Source organism: Geotrypetes seraphini, chromosome 2 (genome assembly GCF_902459505.1).
Source record: "Geotrypetes seraphini chromosome 2, aGeoSer1.1, whole genome shotgun sequence".
In the NCBI taxonomy this organism is placed as follows: domain Eukaryota; kingdom Metazoa; phylum Chordata; class Amphibia; order Gymnophiona; family Dermophiidae; genus Geotrypetes; species Geotrypetes seraphini.
The window spans coordinates 307,993,370-308,012,549 of NC_047085.1; positions in this window are offsets into that span (position 1 = coordinate 307,993,370).

A 19,180-nucleotide genomic window follows, 5' to 3' on the forward strand; every position below is an offset into this window, starting at 1 on the left:
CTCATTTGCATGAGGGTGATTCATGAATCAGCCCCCCGGACACAGATTGGATCCAATCCGTGCCCTTTGTGAATCTAGCCCTTTGTGAACTTTGCAGGCTATCTTGAGGTGTTACTTGTCAATTATCAGAATTTTATTAAGCTTAATAATCGATTAAGTTAAGCACCTACATCTGTTGACACCTAAGTGGTATGGTACCACAACAAACCACTCATCATTTCATATTCTAATCACCATTGACTCTGCTTATCTCAATAGCCCAGATATCACAATCGCTGTACTAAATCAACTCATAGTACCTCATACTATTTCTACTGATGGTTTCAAAATTGCTTCCCTTGACTTCCCCTGAGATTTCCACAATGCAGCTCCTCTCCCTCCTCCTTTGATTCTTATTCTTACTGTGATTCTCTATGTTGTAAGATGCCTTGAACCTGGAGAAGAGACGGCTCAGGAGAGATTTGATAGATGTCTATAAAATACTGAGTGGAGTGGAACGAGTAGATGTGAATCACTTGTTTACTCTTTCCAAAAAATACTAGGATTACGGGGCATGCAATGAGGCTACTAAACAAACCAGAGAAAATATTTCTTTACTCAACATGTAATTATACTCTGGAATTCGTTGCTGGAGAATGTGGTAAAAGCAGTTCGTTTAGTCGGGTTTAAAAAAGGTTTGGAAAATTTCCTAAAAGTCCAATAAGCCACAATTAAGATGGACTTGGAGAAATCCACTGCTTATTCTTAAGATAAAATTTGTTTTACCCTTTGGGATTTGCCAGGTACTTGTGACCTGGGTTGGCCACTTTTGGAAACAGGATACTGGGCTTGATGGACCTTCGGTCCCAGTATAGCAATTCTTACGTTCTTATAGTTAGGCATAGAGCAACCCAGAAATTGCAGATTAGATTAGATGTAGGCAGACATTATAGAATTTACTAATATTGTTGTACTAGCATTATCAGGAGTGACCAAGGTTCTGCCTTAAAAAAGGTTTGGACTAGTTCCTGGCGGAAAAGTCCATAGTCTATTATTGAGACAGGCACTGCTTGCCCTGCAGTTGGAAGCATGGAATCTTGCTGCTATTTGGGATTCTGCCAGGTACTTGTGACCTGGACTGGCCATTGTTGTAAACAGGATACTGGACTAGATGGACCACTGATCTGCCACAGTATGCCTATTTTTATGTTGTTATTTTTTTATGGGCCTGCAATGAGGCTTGCTGAAAAAATAAAGCAAGCCAAAACCAGGGTTCTTGGAAATATGTCCAGCTTATCTTGCAGGCTCAACAAGGTTCCAACAAAGTCCTTTACATATAAAAATAAAAAACAACTCCTCCCATTTACATGTTCTTAGCATATTTCTGGATTGTTCTTTCCTCCAGTCTCGGTCTCCTTTACTCACCCTAGACCTGGGGTTTTAAACTCTACTTGGGCATTGCCTCTCTTCCCAGGTTCCCTAGCTCTGCTTTCCTAAAGGTCAACTGTGCTTTTATCATTTAAAAAGGACTGGAAACAGTTTACTCTAAGCCAGGGATCTCAAAGTCCCTCCTTGAGGGCCGAATCCAGTTGGGTTTTCAGGATTTCCCCAATGAATATGCCTGAGATCTATGTGCATGCACTGCTTTCAATGCATATTCATTGGGGAAATCCTGAAAACCCAACTGGATTCGGCCCTCAAGGAGGGACTTTGAGATCCCTGCTCTAAGCCATATGTATGCTGTCATGTGGCCCTGCACATGCTATTTTTGCATACACCTGTCCCAGCTCAACCTAGCCAGTTCCAGGTAAATCTCTGGTGCCTGGCCCCTCTGACTGAATATTGCCCCCAGTTATATACTGTATGGCCCTGATTCTATAAAGGGCACCTAAATCACACCTAACGCTGAGCGTGACTTAGGCTTCCAAACTAAGGGCTCCTTTTACAAAGCCGCGCTAGGACTTTAACGCGCGGAATAGCGCACGCTAGATTGCCGCACGCGCTAGCCACTACCGCCTCCTTTTGAGCAGGCGGTAGATTTCTGGCTAGCATGCGCTAATCTGGTGCGTGCGATAAAACCGCTAGTGCGGCTTTGTAAAAGGACCCCTATGTGGTTAATAAGCCATTTAAAAGCCTTAACGAGTGAAGCCTATCTTAGATGTCTAAACGGCGCCTAACTTTAGACGCGTTTTACAGAATCAGGGCCTATATATATGTGTGTATATATATATATATATATATATATATATATGTGTGTGTGTGTGTTTGTGTGTATGTGTATGTATGTATGTATATATATATATGTGTGTGTACGTTCGCATTTGCAAGGGGCTGTTTATCTCTGTATATATGCCTACAGGTGTTTTGGATGGGATGTGTAGCTGTATGTGTGTGTGTAACAGCATGAGAGGTACGGACTGATTCATATTTTTTTAGGCTAAGCATATAGGGATGGGTGTGCATGTGTGCATTAGGAGAGTGTGTTGGCAGGATTTGCATATGGGAGGGGTGTGGGGGTAAGCGTGTGAATGTGAAAATATGTACAGAGCACATGGGGGGTATGTGTATAGTGGGATCTATATAGTTACCTGCAGTGAGTAGCGCTTACAGTAAAATGTAACTGAAATTTTGCTCAGAGTGACCCAGTCCTTAGAGGGGATATCTCCTATAAGCTCCCATAGATTAATTGTATTAGCACACATTAACGTGGTAACACATTTTAGTAAATCCAGTTTTTAAAATGTCAACCTGTGCAACTTGTTGACTGACTTTCCTCTCTGTTAGAGCAATATCTCCTGTCATTGCATGTTCTCTTAAACAGAGCCTTATGTATTTATATAAAGAAGATATTTAATGCTATCTTCCTACATGAATTTCTGAGTTTTAGTGACCCATCCTCTCCACAACTGTATACATTTTGGCTGGAGAGTTTGATGTCTTGGCAAAATTTTTCCAGTTATCAGAAGGGAAAATAAAATGCCTGGATACAAATATAGTTGGCCTAAAATAACCTTATCAAAATATCTAGTTTATCTTAATCAGCTCTATTAAGCAGCATTGTTCTTAAAGCAGTGGCTGAGAACCAAGGAAGCCACGGTTCAAATCCTGCTACTCCCACTCACACATATTGCGACCTCGGGTAAGTCAATTTATCCCCTATTTCTTTGGGTGTAGCTTAGATGGTACAATAAAATAACATTTACTTATTTGAAACTTGATTTTAGCTCAAATTTAGAAAATCTAACTGGGTAAATCTTTAATATCAAGTTAAAGTTAATCAGATAGCTAATCAGACGGATTTAATGATAAGGAAATGTTTTTCTATTCTTTGGAAACTGTGCACCATTAAGAAATACTTTGATCTAGTGTCATTTAGGTTATTGGTTCAGTCTTCAGTTCTGTCCGTCTTGGACTATTGTAATATAATTTATTTGGGATCTCATAAAAAAAAAATCCTTAACAGATTGAGAATAATACAAAACTCAGCAGTTTGCTTGATCTTTGGTCTAAAAAAAAAAATACGACCCATGTTAGCTCTTCTTATAGACAACTTCACTGGTTGCCATTTGAGGCAAGAGTTCTATTTAAATTTGGTTGTATCTGTTTTAAAATATTATTTGGTTCAGCCCCAGCTTATCTTGTATCTCATTTTGAATTTCATAGAACGAACATGAATACACGCAAATCTTATTGGTATGCGTTTCCATCACCCAAAGCTTGTCACTATACAAGGTTTTTTGATCAAACTTTTGCATTCTAGGCTAGTAAAATGAACACCTGGTGGAGTAATCTAATACCGCAAGCTCAATCTTATCGCTCTTTTAGAAAAGTATTGAAAACCTATTTGTTTGATAAATTTATATCTTGATTGTTTAGTATTGTATTTATGATGTATATGTCATGGATTTGTACGATTCGCTGATTGTTCAGCTATTCTCGATGTGAACGACCTAGAGCTCATTGATATGGCGGTATACAAAAATAAAGTTTATTATTATTATCATCTAATTTACTGCATCCAAATAACTGAATATTGTCGTGTGTGTTTGGGTTTTTTAGGTACAGTACATGTACTGTATAATTGAGAGAATACGGGGTATTGAATTAAGTCTCAAACAAGTCCAGGATGAAAACTGAAAGTAATTATATATTATGACAGTACCAACCAGGTTTTGCCTTATAAAACCACTTACACACAGTCACTTACATGGCAGCTAGAATTATAGCTGAATGTGTTTATAAATAATACATTGGCTAATATACTGAATGGGGTACATCCAGAACAAATTCATCTTATCGCCTTATTTATCTGGTACAGAAGCCTTCAGCGAAGCAATTTTCTAGCAGCTATTGAGAGAAGAGAAGCAGTGACACCATAGTGGCCTCCCTTCCCCCCTCCCCCCTTTTTTCATCATGTCACTAAAGCTGCTCCAGTTGCAGGAGTTTCTTTAAATAAAGAGCACAGCAGGATCCATCTGTGTTGTCAAGGGCTGCAACTGTGTGCCGGGTAGCAGGCAGGCCAAATGCGTGAACACGTCTTAGCACAAATCAGAAGCAAGACAGTATTACAAAAATCCATCTATCCAGCACATAGGTACCACATATCAATGCAACAGGATAATAGAAAAGTGAATGTGCACAAATGGAGTGGAAGCATAACAGATATGCACTGCTATCTTTTTGGACATGTGTCATATTTCTTCTATATGACTGTTTTACAGTGCTAGGTTCCAGTTTGCTATTTCCAAGTTTATCTCACTGATTGTACTTATGGTTACATAAAGGGACTCATTTTCAAAGCACTTAGACACACAAAGTACCATAGGTTACTATGGTCTTTTGGGAGTCTAAGTGCTTTGAAAATAAGCCCCTTGGTCATTTTATGCTGTTAACAAAATTGAGGTTTTATGTTAAACTAGTCTTTAAGCCCGTTACATTAACGGGTGCTAGAATAGATGTGTATGTCTGTCTTTCTTTCTCTCTCTCTCCTTGGCCGCTTTCTGTCTGTCTTTCTTTCTATCTCTCTCTTTCCTCGGCTGTCCACCACCCCCCTTGCCTGCTCCCCCTGTCCAGCAGCACCTCTTACTTGTTCCCCCTGTCCAGCAGTAAGCCTTCTCCCTTCCTTTTACCTCCCCCCTGTCTAGCAGCACCTCTTCACTGCTCCCCCTGTCCAGCAGGAGGCCTCCCTTCCTGTTACCTCCCCCCTTTCCAGCAGCACTTCTTCCCTGCTCCCCCTGTCCAGCAGCACCCTTTACCTGCTCCCCCTGTCCAGCATCCGGCTTCCTGGTCCGTTCACGTCTGCCCTCCTCTTCAAAGCAGCCCGCTGAGGATCGCGGCCGGCTGTAGCAAACCTCGCAGGCCCCTCTGCACCTCCATAGCACGTTCCCTCTGACGCGATCCCATGCGTCAGAGGGAAGATGCTATGGAGATGCAGAGCAGCCTGCGAGGTTCGCTACAGCCAGCCACGAACCTCATCAGGCTGCTTTGAAGAGGAGCAGCGGTTGGTGAGTGAGGGCGGGAGGGGGGAGTCGCCGGCATGTTCCCTGTCTCCATGTTTGAAATGGAATTCGGCACGGAAGGACACAGCATGCTGTCAGGGAACACGCCGTCCTAAGTGCGCATGCATGCTTAGGATTTTATTACAGAGGATTTTACCTGCTGTAAACCACTTTGGGTGAATCTCTTCATAAAAGCAATTAATCCCAATAAATAAATAAATAAATTATAGAGGGGCATTTAATGCATTAGTAACATGCATCATTTGTCCCTCACCCTCCCCCACCACACACACAATCCAGTATAGCCCTGTCTCTCTCACCCACCATCAGCCCAGCCATATGAGTGAAAAAGGAGGAGTAGAAAGGAAAGGGAGACAGATGTGATCATGCAGAATGGTACTGGTACATGGGAGACAGGGCCACGTTGGATGGTGGTAGTGATGAGAGCGAAGCTAGATGGGCGAGAGAGAGAGAGAGAGAGACAGAGAGGTGGAGTAATATAGTATGATGGCAGTATATAGGGCGGAAAGTTGGGGTGATATTGGATGGTGGGAGGAGAGAGAAAGGGGTGATCCTAGATAGTAAAAGGGAAAAAAAGAGAGGGGTCACTGCTGAATGATAGAGAGAAGGGAGCAATGCTGAAAGGGGTGGGACAAGAGAGACAGAAAGGGATGATGTCTTAAATGTATACTATGATTAATTGTGACTAATCATGCTATTAAGGTTTTTAATAAGATCACACAACATTTACTAGTGAAATGAAGATTGTAAATAAAGGACTTCCTCTAAAGTTGTACAACATAAAGGAGGAAAAAAGCCTCGGAACCCCATCAGGAGCAAGCACCTTTCTCTGACTGGAAAGGATAATTACTTCATAGGCTAAAAAAGCCTCCTGTTCTGCAAAACCTTTTCAAAATCTTTAATGCTGTATTACAGTTATAGGTTATTTGTATTTTACACTATTTCTATTATTATCCTAAAACATTTGTATTCACATTCTGATTCCAAAGCCACAAACAATGTTCATCTTTTCAGCTGCGGAGCATGCAATGACCCGATCCCACCGACAATGGCCAGCGTTTCACTAACTTGCTGCATCACGGGCATCAGGACCGCATTGATATTGGCACTGCTTCACAAGGAAGTCTGTATTTACAATCTTAATTTAACAAGTGAAGCTGTTCTGTGGTGCTATATAACCGGCTGAGCTTCACAGTCTTTTTGTCATAGTGATTAACCTTTTTAATGCCATGATTAATTCCAATTAAAAGTTCTGAAGGAGTCTGGGACTGGTTTTCCTAAGTGTTGAACTAAGTTTTCTCTTTAATATGTTTAGCTGCAGACCTAACTTATCTCATGTTCTAGCCTGCCTGTACTGGATGTTAGCTTGGACATTCTAACTTCTTATGGCTATCTCAGCATAAACGACATGTAACAGAAAGACTGCAGGGCTTAGATAAGTGACCTGCTAATGACCTGCTAGTGTGAGCTTAGCACCAATGATTGTTAAGAAATGTAACACGTGAAAAGTTTCTTCTAGAATTCAGTTGTATAGCCAGAAGAATGTATAAATATCTCTGTAACGTCCTGTTTTCGGGACTTCTGAAGTCAGCTTGGAGCTCAGTTCTAATTGTTGCCTACCTCTAAATAAATAAATAGCACAAACTTGCAAAGCAGCAAGCGTAAATCTCAGAAAAGAGAACTATGATAAATGTTAAGTCACAAAACACAATATAGGGAGCCTGAAGTGCATGGTGGCAAAAGTTCAATGAGAAATAGCAACATCAAAGTGGGTATAATATCAACACAAAACCTGCCAAAATCATGACAAGTCAGAGTAAGGTCCATCCAGTCCAGTGATCTTATTTGTGGCAACTGACTGTATTAACAAAGTTGGATTATTGTAGTGGTATTTATAAAGGCTTTGCCACAGGTAGTCCTTTGTGGGCAGAGGCCCCATTTTTTACTTAGGCCCACCCAGCAGCAGTGTATCTTTTTCAGGGCCAGTGTTCATCAGGGAGCAAACTGGACCACTGTGGTCTGGCATCTCCCTCTCTCCCTTCATCCCCTACAGCCCAGCTTTTCTTTCTCTTTCCAGCTTCCCCATCCTCCAAGGCCCAGGATCTCCTCTTCTTGCCACCACCTCTCCTAGTCTACCTAAAAGCATGTCTTTGTTATATAGGTTGCTGGCAACACCAGTAATTCAGTCACACTTGCCAGGCAAACATTGAAAACTTCCCTCTGCTGTGTTCCGACCCCCTTTAATGCAACTTATTGCTTCCGATGTGCAGAACATGTCAGAAGGAAAACTCTGGGGCTTGCTGGGCAGCAACATGAGTGAATCACTGTCACTGCCACTGACTCCTATAACAAAGACATGAATTGAGGTAGACAGAATTGTAGGACTCTGGTAGTGAGGGGAGGGAGGATTGTTTTTTTGTTGGATTCTACTGTATTTTTATATTGTACTAGTCTTTAAGCCCGTTACATTAACAGGTGCTAGAATAGATGTGTCTGTCTGTGTTTCGTTATCTCTCTCTCCTTGGCCGCTGTCTGTATCCTTCTGTCTCCCCCTCCCCCCCGAGCAAAGCTGTCTGTCCCCAGCACCCACCTCCCCCCCAAATGTCTCTCCATGGCCCTCTTCTGTCTTATCCCCCAGAGCAAAGCTGTCTGTCCCAGCACACCTCCCCCCAAAGCAGCCCCCTTTCCCTATCTCTCCATGGCCCCTTCTGTCTCCCCCCAGCACACCCCTCCCCCCAAAGCAGCCCCCTATCCCTCTCCCTGTCTCTCCATGGCCCCTTCTGTCTTCCCCCCAGAGCAAAGCTGTTTTCCCCAAGCACACCCCTCCCCCCAAAGAAGCCCCCTGTCCCTCTCCCGCTGACTCTCTCTCTGGCCCCCTTTCTCTGTCTGTCTTTCTGTCCCTCTCCCTGCCCCTGTGTCTTTCTTTCTTTCTGTCTCCCTCCCTCCCGCTCTCTGTCTGTCATTTTTCCCCATTTCCCTGTGCAGCAGAATTTCCATCCCACTTCCCTATGCAGCAGCAACAGCATTTTCCTCCTATCCCCCCCCTTTCCTGTGTAGAAGCAGTAGCAGCATTTTCCCCAGTCCCCCTTTCCCTTCTCTTCCCTTCTCTTCCCTGCTCCGTTTGGCCCCTCCCCCTTCTTTTACTGCCGTCGTCGATCCGGCCTGTTCCTGATCCTCCCACCGCCGACAAACCTCGGAGCTCCAGCCGCGTAGGCAGCACTTTAAACACGCTGCTTCGCAGCCTTCTACTGGCGATTTCCTCTGCTGCGTCTGTCTCCGATGATGTCATCAGAGACGCGGCAGAGGAAATCGGCAGAGAAGGGTGCGAAGCAGCGTGTTTATAGTGCTGCCTACGCCGCTGGAGCCGGGAGGCGACGGAGAGGGCAGGGGATGCTAGCGGCCAGCAGCCGCCGCTCCGCAGGTGGAGAGCAGGGAAGGGCGCGTGAGGCCAGACCGTAAGCTGCGCATGCGCACTTCCTATGGGTCGCTACAGCTCACGGAAAACGGACGCACGCATAGGAAGTGCGCATGTGCGGCTTACCGTTTTATTATATTAGATCCCCACACTGTATAACTGTCACTTTTGAACACTGCAAGTTAAAAGACTTTGTATTAAATTAAATTAATCCTGTTTCCAACAGCAGCCAGTCTGGTCACAAGTACCTGGCAGATCCCATAAAGTAGATTTATTTCCCATGGAGGGGCATTTTCAAAAAAATGTCTAACTCTGAAGTCCAAAGTTGGAGGCAGAGAAACAGTCATTTTCAAAACCAGCAACACCACAGAACATCTAATTTTTTTATTTTTTTTTAAATCGCCTACTTCGATGTCTTGGCCACTAGGACATTCAACCTTAGGACAACCAACTTTGTTCACTATTTTCAACCACAAAACTGTACAAGTTCAAAATGTCCAAATCCAGACCATTTGAACATGGGAGGGGCCAGAATTGTAATGGACAAAGAGATACCAATAGAGCCATAAGGCACCTTAGAGGGCACAGCCGTGAACTTCACATATAGTGTGCCATTACTACACCTATTCATAGTTCCCTTATAACGTAAGGTGAGCCCTCCAAAACTCCCCCAAAACCTACTGTACCCACCTCTCTACCACCCCAATAGTCCTTATGGCTGCAGGTAGTACCTATAGGCCGTATAGTAGGATTTTGGTGGGTTTTGATGAGCTCACACTTTCCACCATTAATGTTCTAGAAACAGGTATATATTGTTTCCTTCAGATTTGGGGGGAATGGGAGGAAGTCAGTGACCACTGGGGTGGGTATAAGGGGTCATAACTTAATCCCTCCAGTGGTCATCTGGTCAGTTTGGGTACCTTTTTGGCACTTAGACGCTTTTAAAGACGGTCTAGCTCATAACGTCTAAGTTCCGTCCAGGACATCTTAGGAAATGATCAATTATTATTGGCACACCCAAATCACGCCTCCAACCCGTCCCTCTTTAGTTTTGGATACACAGTGGCTAGGAAACCTCATAAGATGTCCAGAAAGACAGTTTTGAAAAACAGCACTTGACCGTTTTGGCATGAAAAACGTCCCAAGTGCCAAATTATGCCATTTTTTGGATGTCTTAGGGCTAGAAATTGCAGGCGTTATAGTAGCAATTTAAAAAAAAACAAAAAAAAAACGCTCATGCAAATTCTTCTTTACCTTCTATGTTTTATTGGCCTTAGCTTTTATTGTTTAAGATTGTTGTAGAAATGTGTTATATTCCATACTGTGTAAGTTAACTGTGAGCCACTTTGGTTTAAAGTGGATTATAAATGTTTTAAATAAATAAATAAATAAATAAATGAGGTTGGCGGAGAGGAGCGAAGACTCACTACATATGCAGAATAAACAGAAGAAAAAACCTCCAACAACAGCAGAAGAGATGCTGAATCTCTCCCGCTGCCAACCAACACACATCCCCGGCAATGGGAGAGATGCCCACGCTGCCGAAGGGAGTTGGGAGGGGGTGTTGGTTGGTGGGAGAAGAGATTGGGCAACTCTCCCGCTGCAGGGGGTATCGGTTGGGCAGGAGAGCGTGGGCAACTCTCCCGCTGCCGAGGGGAGTTGGTGGGGGTATTGGTTGGTGGTGACGCAGCAGGAGAGAGAGGGCATCTCTCTTGCCAAACTTCAATTAGAGATTTATTTTTTCAAAACACACACCAGAGATGTATTTTTCACTGTGCTGTCACTGTACCAGCATCTCCGGACCAGTCGCTGATTTTTGTCGCCAAAAGCCGATGCCACTCTTAGAGAATTTCTCGGCTATGCTTAAGAATCTACCAAAGTGCTTGTTTGAATACTGAAGAGCCCATTTGCATGGCAGTGTTGGACATTGCTAGAAAGCTCACAATAGACCGCCATAAGCCATTTTGATAATCCGCCGCAAAAATGCATGCAGGCTAAACCAGCTGGAACCGGTTTAGTGACCTCGTTAAATGCCTATTTTATTTTTAAGAATCTGGGCTTTAGTGTTTGGGAAATGCCCCTACTAGCTCATTTTCAGAGGGCTATGGCTATCCTGAGCCTACCTGGCTAATAATTTATGGACCTTTCCTCCAGGAACCTATGCAATCCTTTTTGAATCCTACGATATTAACATTTACTACTGGAAATGCTGTTCCAGCAGTTCTGAGCTGAGTTCCATTTGGGGTTGTTTTGGAATTTTCAGAGTTTCAGATTCTCTAAACGGTGCCATTGTTTGCAGCTGCCTTAAAAGCGGCCACCAACCTGGTACTATTTAGAGAATTGCGCTTCCGGCAAAGGTAAGCTCCAGAAATATAGGCTAGGGTTTTCAATGCCTACATTTCTGGCGCCTACCTTTGACATGAATTATGTCTCCATAGGTGCTTTACGGCGCCCAACGCCACTTCCAGTGTTAGCCATGCCTACATTGGCATTAAGCACCATAAAGTGCCTATGGAGGCGTGATTCTGGCACAGTTTTTTATACACCGATGGGCACCTAAAATGTTGTTTAAACAGCATTTTTCACTTAGCTTGGGCGCCTACAGGTACCAACAAAAAAGATGTCATTTATAGAATATGGGCCTAGATTACCATATAGATAGAGCTGTTAGGAGATCAGATGGACGCAATAAACCTCTGATCTGCCAACTTACCAACTGCATAATACTGAAATTATGTAATTGGGTGGTGTATGCTGTGTTGGCTGGCAGTAATAAAAGATACATACCTCTTAATGTCTGGTATCTGAGTGCAGTAATTGTTTTTCTATCTCTGTGGATGAGATGCTTAAGAGAACTTGCACGGCTGCATTTGATTCCCCAGTGGCCCTTAGTCCCTTAGAGATTTCCTTTTCATTTGATTGAATCTCACTAGCTGCAGCTCAGGGTATAGGTATGAGATTAAATAATAGCCAAAGATCCTGTGGATCGTAGCAGCATCTCATATTCGCTGCCACTCGACAGCACTAATTATACGCACTGTTCAGCTCTGTTTATGTCACCTTGCTCCGCTTTCAGGAACATCTGTTGCAGTTTTAAATCTGATGCTCTTTCTTGCCTTGAGCTCACTAGAAGTCTTTATTAACCCTTTATTTGGCCTTGTTGCTCAGAAGCAACATGTTTCTAAGGCTCTTATGGGAGATCTGCATCTCCAAATGCCCGTTACTTGGCACGGTTAGTCATGTTCATCATCTGCCAATTAAGGAGTTAAAGGTTAACCCTTTCTTCAGTCCTGGATTAACCCTTAAGCAAAATGAGCAGTGCTTAGGGCACCAAGCAAAGGGGGTAGAACAGAGGTTGATTCCCCCCCCCCAGCTATCATGCCCTTAACTCTTTCACTGTTGTCTGCCACACCCATTATCCAACATGAATTGTAGTGTTTTTCTAATCTTTGTAAATATACTGTATATAATGTTTTGGTTTTGTACAATAATGGTATTTCTCAGCATTCATTGAGTGTTAATGTATTTTCAGTTAAGCAATGGAAGAGCCGAGGGGCACCATTTTTGGGTTGTGCTTAGAGCATCAGTTGATTTTAATCTGGTCCCGCCTTTCTGCTGAGCCTCCATATGAATGAAGATATGCATACATAGGATTTGGGAATATCCTGTTAGAGGAAAAAGGGTAGTCGTCATTATTGTGTGCCATGATTTTATTTTAAAAATATTTTTATAATGGAAGCTATTGATGCAACTATTCAGCCAAGTCTCCTTAGATTAGTGTGGCTGAGACAATAAAGCCCAAAATAAGATTTCCTGATCATGTAATATGAAATTGATTACAGTTTTCTTTTTATATATATATATATATCTTTATTCATTTTCATTCTAAAAACAGTGCATACAAAAATTGCATAACAAGTTGCCTGAAAAAACAGCACTTATATCCATCAGTGAAATACATAAGAATAATTTTCACCTCCCTCCCCCCTGATTTCAATATATTCAAGATACCCATACAATAGTACTAATAACTCATAAATAAACCAGTCCCTATACATTATCCTTCTCCCTCCCACCCATCCCCCTTCCCTGGATGTAAAAAGTATAACCAAAAGTAAAGGAAAAAAACCATTCAATTAGAATCAATACAATTGGTCAATGGACCCCACATCAGATTAAACCACTTAATATTACCTCTTTGTTCAGACATCATTTTCTTGTAACGATAACACAAGCATATCAAATTACACCAAAAAGTGAAATTTAAGCGGTCACAATTCTTCCAGTTTTTCGTAATCATTTGGATGGCTACCCCAGTCATTATACCCAATAACCTGTTTTTATGCCTGTCTACTGGAGATGTAGGAGATAACAGCGTCCCACATAATACCACTTCATATGACAGCGGAATCACAGTTTTCTAACAGAGAGATGGAAGGAGAAAAGAGAAGAAAGAACCTAGGGCATGAAGGAAGGGAAGCAGATGCCACATCATGGAGTGAGTTAGGGTGAGAAGAAGGGAAGGAATAGAGAAGAGAGAGATGCCAGAGCATGGGGGAGAGAGTGGGGACAGAAAGAGAAAATTGGAAGGGACAGAGAAAGAGGACGGACCCTGGATAGAATGGAGATTGAAGAGAAGATTAGGAAATCAGAATCTAGAGATGACAAAAGGTGTATTTTTTGTTATTGTTGCTTTACAATAAAACAGTATTGATAAGCATTTATAGAAAGAAAATGGAAATAAAGGCAATCTTTTTATTGGACTAATTTTAATACTTTTTTTTACTAACATTGGAGACCAAAATCCCATTCCTCAGGCAATGGCGTACCAAGGGGGGCAGGGGAATTGTTATATATTTATTTTATATTGGGGGGTGTTAAAAATGATCAGCCCCAGGGGTCACATTCCTTAGGTACGCCACTGCCACTCACCAAAGAGGCTCTGAAATGTTTAAATGATCTTACCAACAAAGCTGGAGACTCTGCCTCTAGATACTATACCCCAAAAGTAAAAGTAGAAAAAATAAAACAAGAGTGGGGCCACAATATAGGAAATTAAGCAGATAAGAAACCTTTATGAGGGGGCTGCTGAAAAGTTTGCAGCCCAACTAAAAAGAGAATGATGTGGAGCTATGAAACTTACAAGTTATTCTACATTTTTCAGCAGCCCCTTGAAGGAGGGAAGTCATCAAAGGGAGCACGTGGGATCTCTTAGGGAGAGGAGGAGATAGTGGATGCTGTGGATGGGCAGACTGGATGGGTCATTCGGCCTTTATCTGCCATCATATTTCTAAATATGTTAGCGTGTACTAACTGCTAAAGATACCCATAGGAATATAACAGGCGTCTTTAGTGGTTAGCGATCCGCTAATGCACTTAGCACCTTTTAGTGAATTCCCCCCTTAGTGGTTCTACTAAAATACTGGCATTGACTTGTAAATTCCCCCAGCAGCTTCCAGAACATGGGGAGAGCTATCCTACCCAGTGAAGTAATAGTAGGAGGAGACCCCCCCCAGGTCTGTTTGAATTATTTGTCTTTGGCTGCTGCTTCCCCAGCCAATGTACAGCATAACAAGGGAAAGATGGTCTTGGCTAGCCCAGCCATTGTACCAGGAGGTGAAAGGAAGTGGTAGACAGTGACAGGATTGCTGATGTCTCTGTACTTGCCTGAAGGTATAGGCTAGAAAGGGGCAACCAGTCCACCACCACCACCTCTGAGGAGGATAAAGTAGTAGACCAATAGGAGAAAATTAGAAACAGAAGATCTTTAAAACAAGAGGGGACACAGAGGAAGTCCCTAAGATCTGCAAAGATAAAGAGATTTCCAAAGAAACATCTCAGAAATAGTTCAGCAGTAAAAGAATTAAATAGGAATCTCCAAAGAGTGTAGTGTGTTAAGAAATATCTCCTGCGCTATTTAATATCTATTTAAGAGCACTGGAGAATAACCTTCCCTGGACCCAGGATCATATCTTCTCTTGTGCAGATGATATCTTCCATTCTCTGCATAGCCAAATAATCCTTAAATAGCACCATAACATACATGGAAAATACCATCGATGACCTAAGTACTTGGATGATGACAAACTTCCTCAAACTGAACAAATCTAAGACAAGAATATTATGGTTTGGTGTCTACAACTCACTACCAAGCACAGAGCTAGAACTGTCCACTGTGAGTCTAAAGATAAAGAATACCTCCAAAGTCCTGGGAGTCATACTAGACTTGAATATAACATTCAACACACACATTACCACTCTAGTAAAAAGATTCTTCTTTAAGATGAGACAACCGAGGACAATAAGACCAGTATTGACTGAAACCAGCTACAGGACAGTAGCACAATCTGTCTTAATATCATACCTGGACTATTGAAACTCACTATATTGTCAATCAAACAAACAAAACCCAACAACTCACTATATTGTGGCATTACAGAAATGGAATTCAAGAGGCTTCAACTACTACAAAACACAGCTGCAAGACTAATTCTCAAAAAGAACTGATACAACCAAGTTTCAAGTTTCAAGTTTATTAGGATTTTATATACCGCCTATCAAGGTTATCTAAGCGGTTTTTACAATCAGGTATTCAAGCATTTTCCCTATCTGTCCCGGTGGGCTCACAATTTTATCTAACATACCTGGCTGCCGATGAAAACCACTGTGGCTAACCACACTGGCTGCCGATGAAAACAAGAATCCAGTTCAAGATCGCTTTGTGGACCATGCAGGATATCTATGGAGAGAACTCAGAGGGACTAACTTCTGACATTAAAGTTCCACATTCCTTCTTCAGCTTGCACACTACACAGCGCTACAAACTATCCTTCCCATCTCAACATGTATGGCAAAAGAAGATATCAAAAACTACTTTTGAATACCAGGAAACTCTCATTTGGAACAAACTGCCACTACACCTAAGACAACCCCTTGAATTCCAGAAGAATCTAAAGACGTACATTTTGTCGCTATAGTCACTTTCTTACCCTTCACCCCTCCTTCCTAAACCAATACTGCTGCTAACAATGTAATTTAAGAACTTGATCTAAATCTTATTGTAAACCGCATAGATTCATTGAAGAAAATTGCAGTATATAAGACACCGTATTGTATTGTAAGAATTTGATAATAGACTGTTTTGATAATATTTTGTTTTCCTGCCGCTGCCTGTGATTTTTCTTTTTAAGGTTGTGAAAATGTGTCCCTTTTTTGGCTTTAAAGACTCTAACTCAGCTAAAGTGTACTAACCAATTAGCACCCGCTAAACACTAACGCATGCATGTTAGTCTATGGATGCGTTAGCGTTTAGTGCGTGCTAATCGGTTAGCGTACCTTTGTAAAAGAGGGGGTAAGTTATTATATGCCAGTGAAGAGAGTGGATTGTTCTTGACAAGGACCAAAAATGGGAGAACTGGAAGGAACACAAAAAACACCAAAAAGAATGTCACCGAGTGGTTAGGAAAGCAAAAAGAGAATACGAAGAGAGGCTGGCTGGGGAAGCAAGAAACTTCAAAACGTTTTTCAGATACATTAAAGGGAAGAAACCGGCAAGGGAGGAAGTAGGACCGTTGGATGATGGAGACAGAAAGGGAGTGATAAAGGAGGAAAAAGAGGTAACAGACAGGTTAAACAAGTTCTTCTCGTCAGTCTTCACAAGTGAGGACACATCCAATGGACCAGAACCCGAAGAGATCATAAGTGGAGACCAAGAAGAAAAACTGTCGAAATTAGAGGTAAGCCATGAGGATGTCCTCAAACAGATAGATAGATTGAAGAGTGACAAATCACCAGGCCCGGACGAAATCCACCCAAGGGTACTAAAAGAACTAAGAAACGAGATAGCGGAAACATTCCGACAAATTTGTAACCTATCCTTGAAAACTGGGGAGATCCCGGAGGACTGGAAAATAGCAAATATCACACCTATCTTCAAAAAGGGATCGAGGGGTGACCCGGGAAACTACAGGCCGGTAAGCTTGACTTCAGTTCCAGGCAAGATGGTAGAAGCACTGATAAAAGACAGCATCTGTGAGCACATAGAAAAAAATGGACAACTGAAAGCAAGCTAGCATGGCTTCTGCAAGGGAAGATCGTGCCAAACGAACTTACTGCACTTCTTTGAAGGGATAAACAGCCAGATGGACAAAGGGGAACCCATAGACATCATTTATCTTGACTTCCAAAAAGCCTTTGACAAGGTACCTCATGAGCGGCTACTTAGAAAGCTGTGGAACCACGGGGTGGAAGGGGACTTATACAGATGGATTAAACACTGGTTGGCAGGCAGAAAGCAAAGAGTTGGTGTGAAGGGCCACTACTCATACTGGAGGAGGGTCACGAGTGGTGTTCCGCAGGGGGTCAGTGCTCGGACCGCTGTTGTTCAATGTATTTATAAATGACCTAGAAACGGGGACGAAGTGTGAAGTTATAAAATTTGCGGATGACACGAAACTCTGTAGCAGGGTCAGAAACATGGAAGATTGTGAAGACCTACAAAGGACTCCTGGAATGCGCTTCTGGAGGTTGTGATAGGACAGAGTACACTACCGGGTTTCAAAGAAGGATTGGATAAATTCCTGAAGGATAAGGGGATTGAGGGATACAGATAGAGGTAGAGATAGGTTATGATAGGGTATAGATAGAAGGACAAGTGGGATTAAATGATTTAGACAAGCATCACTTTACAGGTCATGGACCTGATGGGCCGCCGTGGAAGCGGACTGCTGGGCGCGATGGACCTCTGGTCTGACCCAGCGGAGGCAACTTCTTATGTTCTTAAAAGAACAAGAGGGCATTCAGAAAAGTTGAAAGGGGACAGATTCAAAATGAACGCTAGGAAGTTCTTCTTTACCCAACGTGTGATGGACATCTGGAATGCGCTTCCAGAAAGCGTAATAGGGCAGAGAACGGTACTGGGGTTCATGAAAAGATTGGACAATTTCCTGCTGGAAAAGGGGATAGAGGGGTATAAATAGAGGATTACTGCACAGGTCCTGGACCTGTTGGGCTGCCATGTGAGCGGATTGCTGGGCACGATGGACCTCAGGTCTGACCCAGCAGAGGCATTGCTTATGTTCTTATTTGTTCTGTAAAATCTGATTGTATTTTATTTAATCACTTGTTATATGTTAAACTTCAATAAAAACATTTTTAAAACGAATAATGACCAGACAACAAAAGGTAGAAAAAATCATTTTATTTTCTATTTTGTGATTACAATATGTCAGATTTGAAATGTGTATCTTGCCAGAGCTGGTGTTAGAGCGCGAATATGAGCTTTAACAGAGAGAAGAAAGTCTTTTTTGTATGTTTATTTTGTTTACCCCACAGGACCAGTGTGGGTAGGAGAGGGAAAAGGGGGTGAAGAGGCTATAAAATAAATCCACCATGAATTTTGAAAAAACACCTAATTGGGCAGGAAAATCGAATCAAATAAAAAAAAAAAATCAATTCAATAGGCTGAATCGAATTGAAATTTTTTTTTTTCCTGAATCGGGCAGCACTAGTCGGCTGTACCGAATTGAAATGCTTCTCTTGAAGCGACCCCTACCCTAGTGTGCTAAGTCCCTCCGTCTCTCCCCTCCCTTTTAAGATTTTAGGGCTCATTTTATGATGGTGCGCTAGCGGTTTTAGCGCACGCACCGGATTAGCGCACGCTAGCCAAAAAACTACCGCCTGCTCAAGAGGAGGCGGTAGCACATGTGCGGCATTTTAGCACACACTATTCCGCGCGTTAAGGCCCTAACGCGCCTTTGTAAAAGGAGCCCTTAGTTTCTCATTGTATTTAAGCTCTTACCTTTTCCCATTTTTCCTTTTATTCCAGTAAGTCTATTTGTTCTGTCGTCCCCTCCACTCTTTTACTTTTACTTTTTGTTTTATTTTAATAATTTTTTGATAATTGTAAACCATTTAGGTATGTTTTTGATAAACGGTATATCAAAGATTAAATAAACTTGGAAACACATTTGGAAAACAAGTAAAACATTTCTCATGCAGCAACAGACCAATTAGAATATTCTTTGCATCTTCACCCGATCTGAATCCTAAACCAAGACGGCTGAAATGCTTTTCTTTATGACTAAAATCAGAAAACATGGCATATCCAGAAGGTATAACCAGCTGCAGATGAATTTACTCTTGGCATCAGGGAGTACATTGAGCAATTGAAAGAGTCAAGGGCCAGCATTATGAAGGCATTCAATCCCATAGACACCGAATAAGAGCATACATTTGATAAGTCACACTCTTAGAGGAGAAGCGTGTG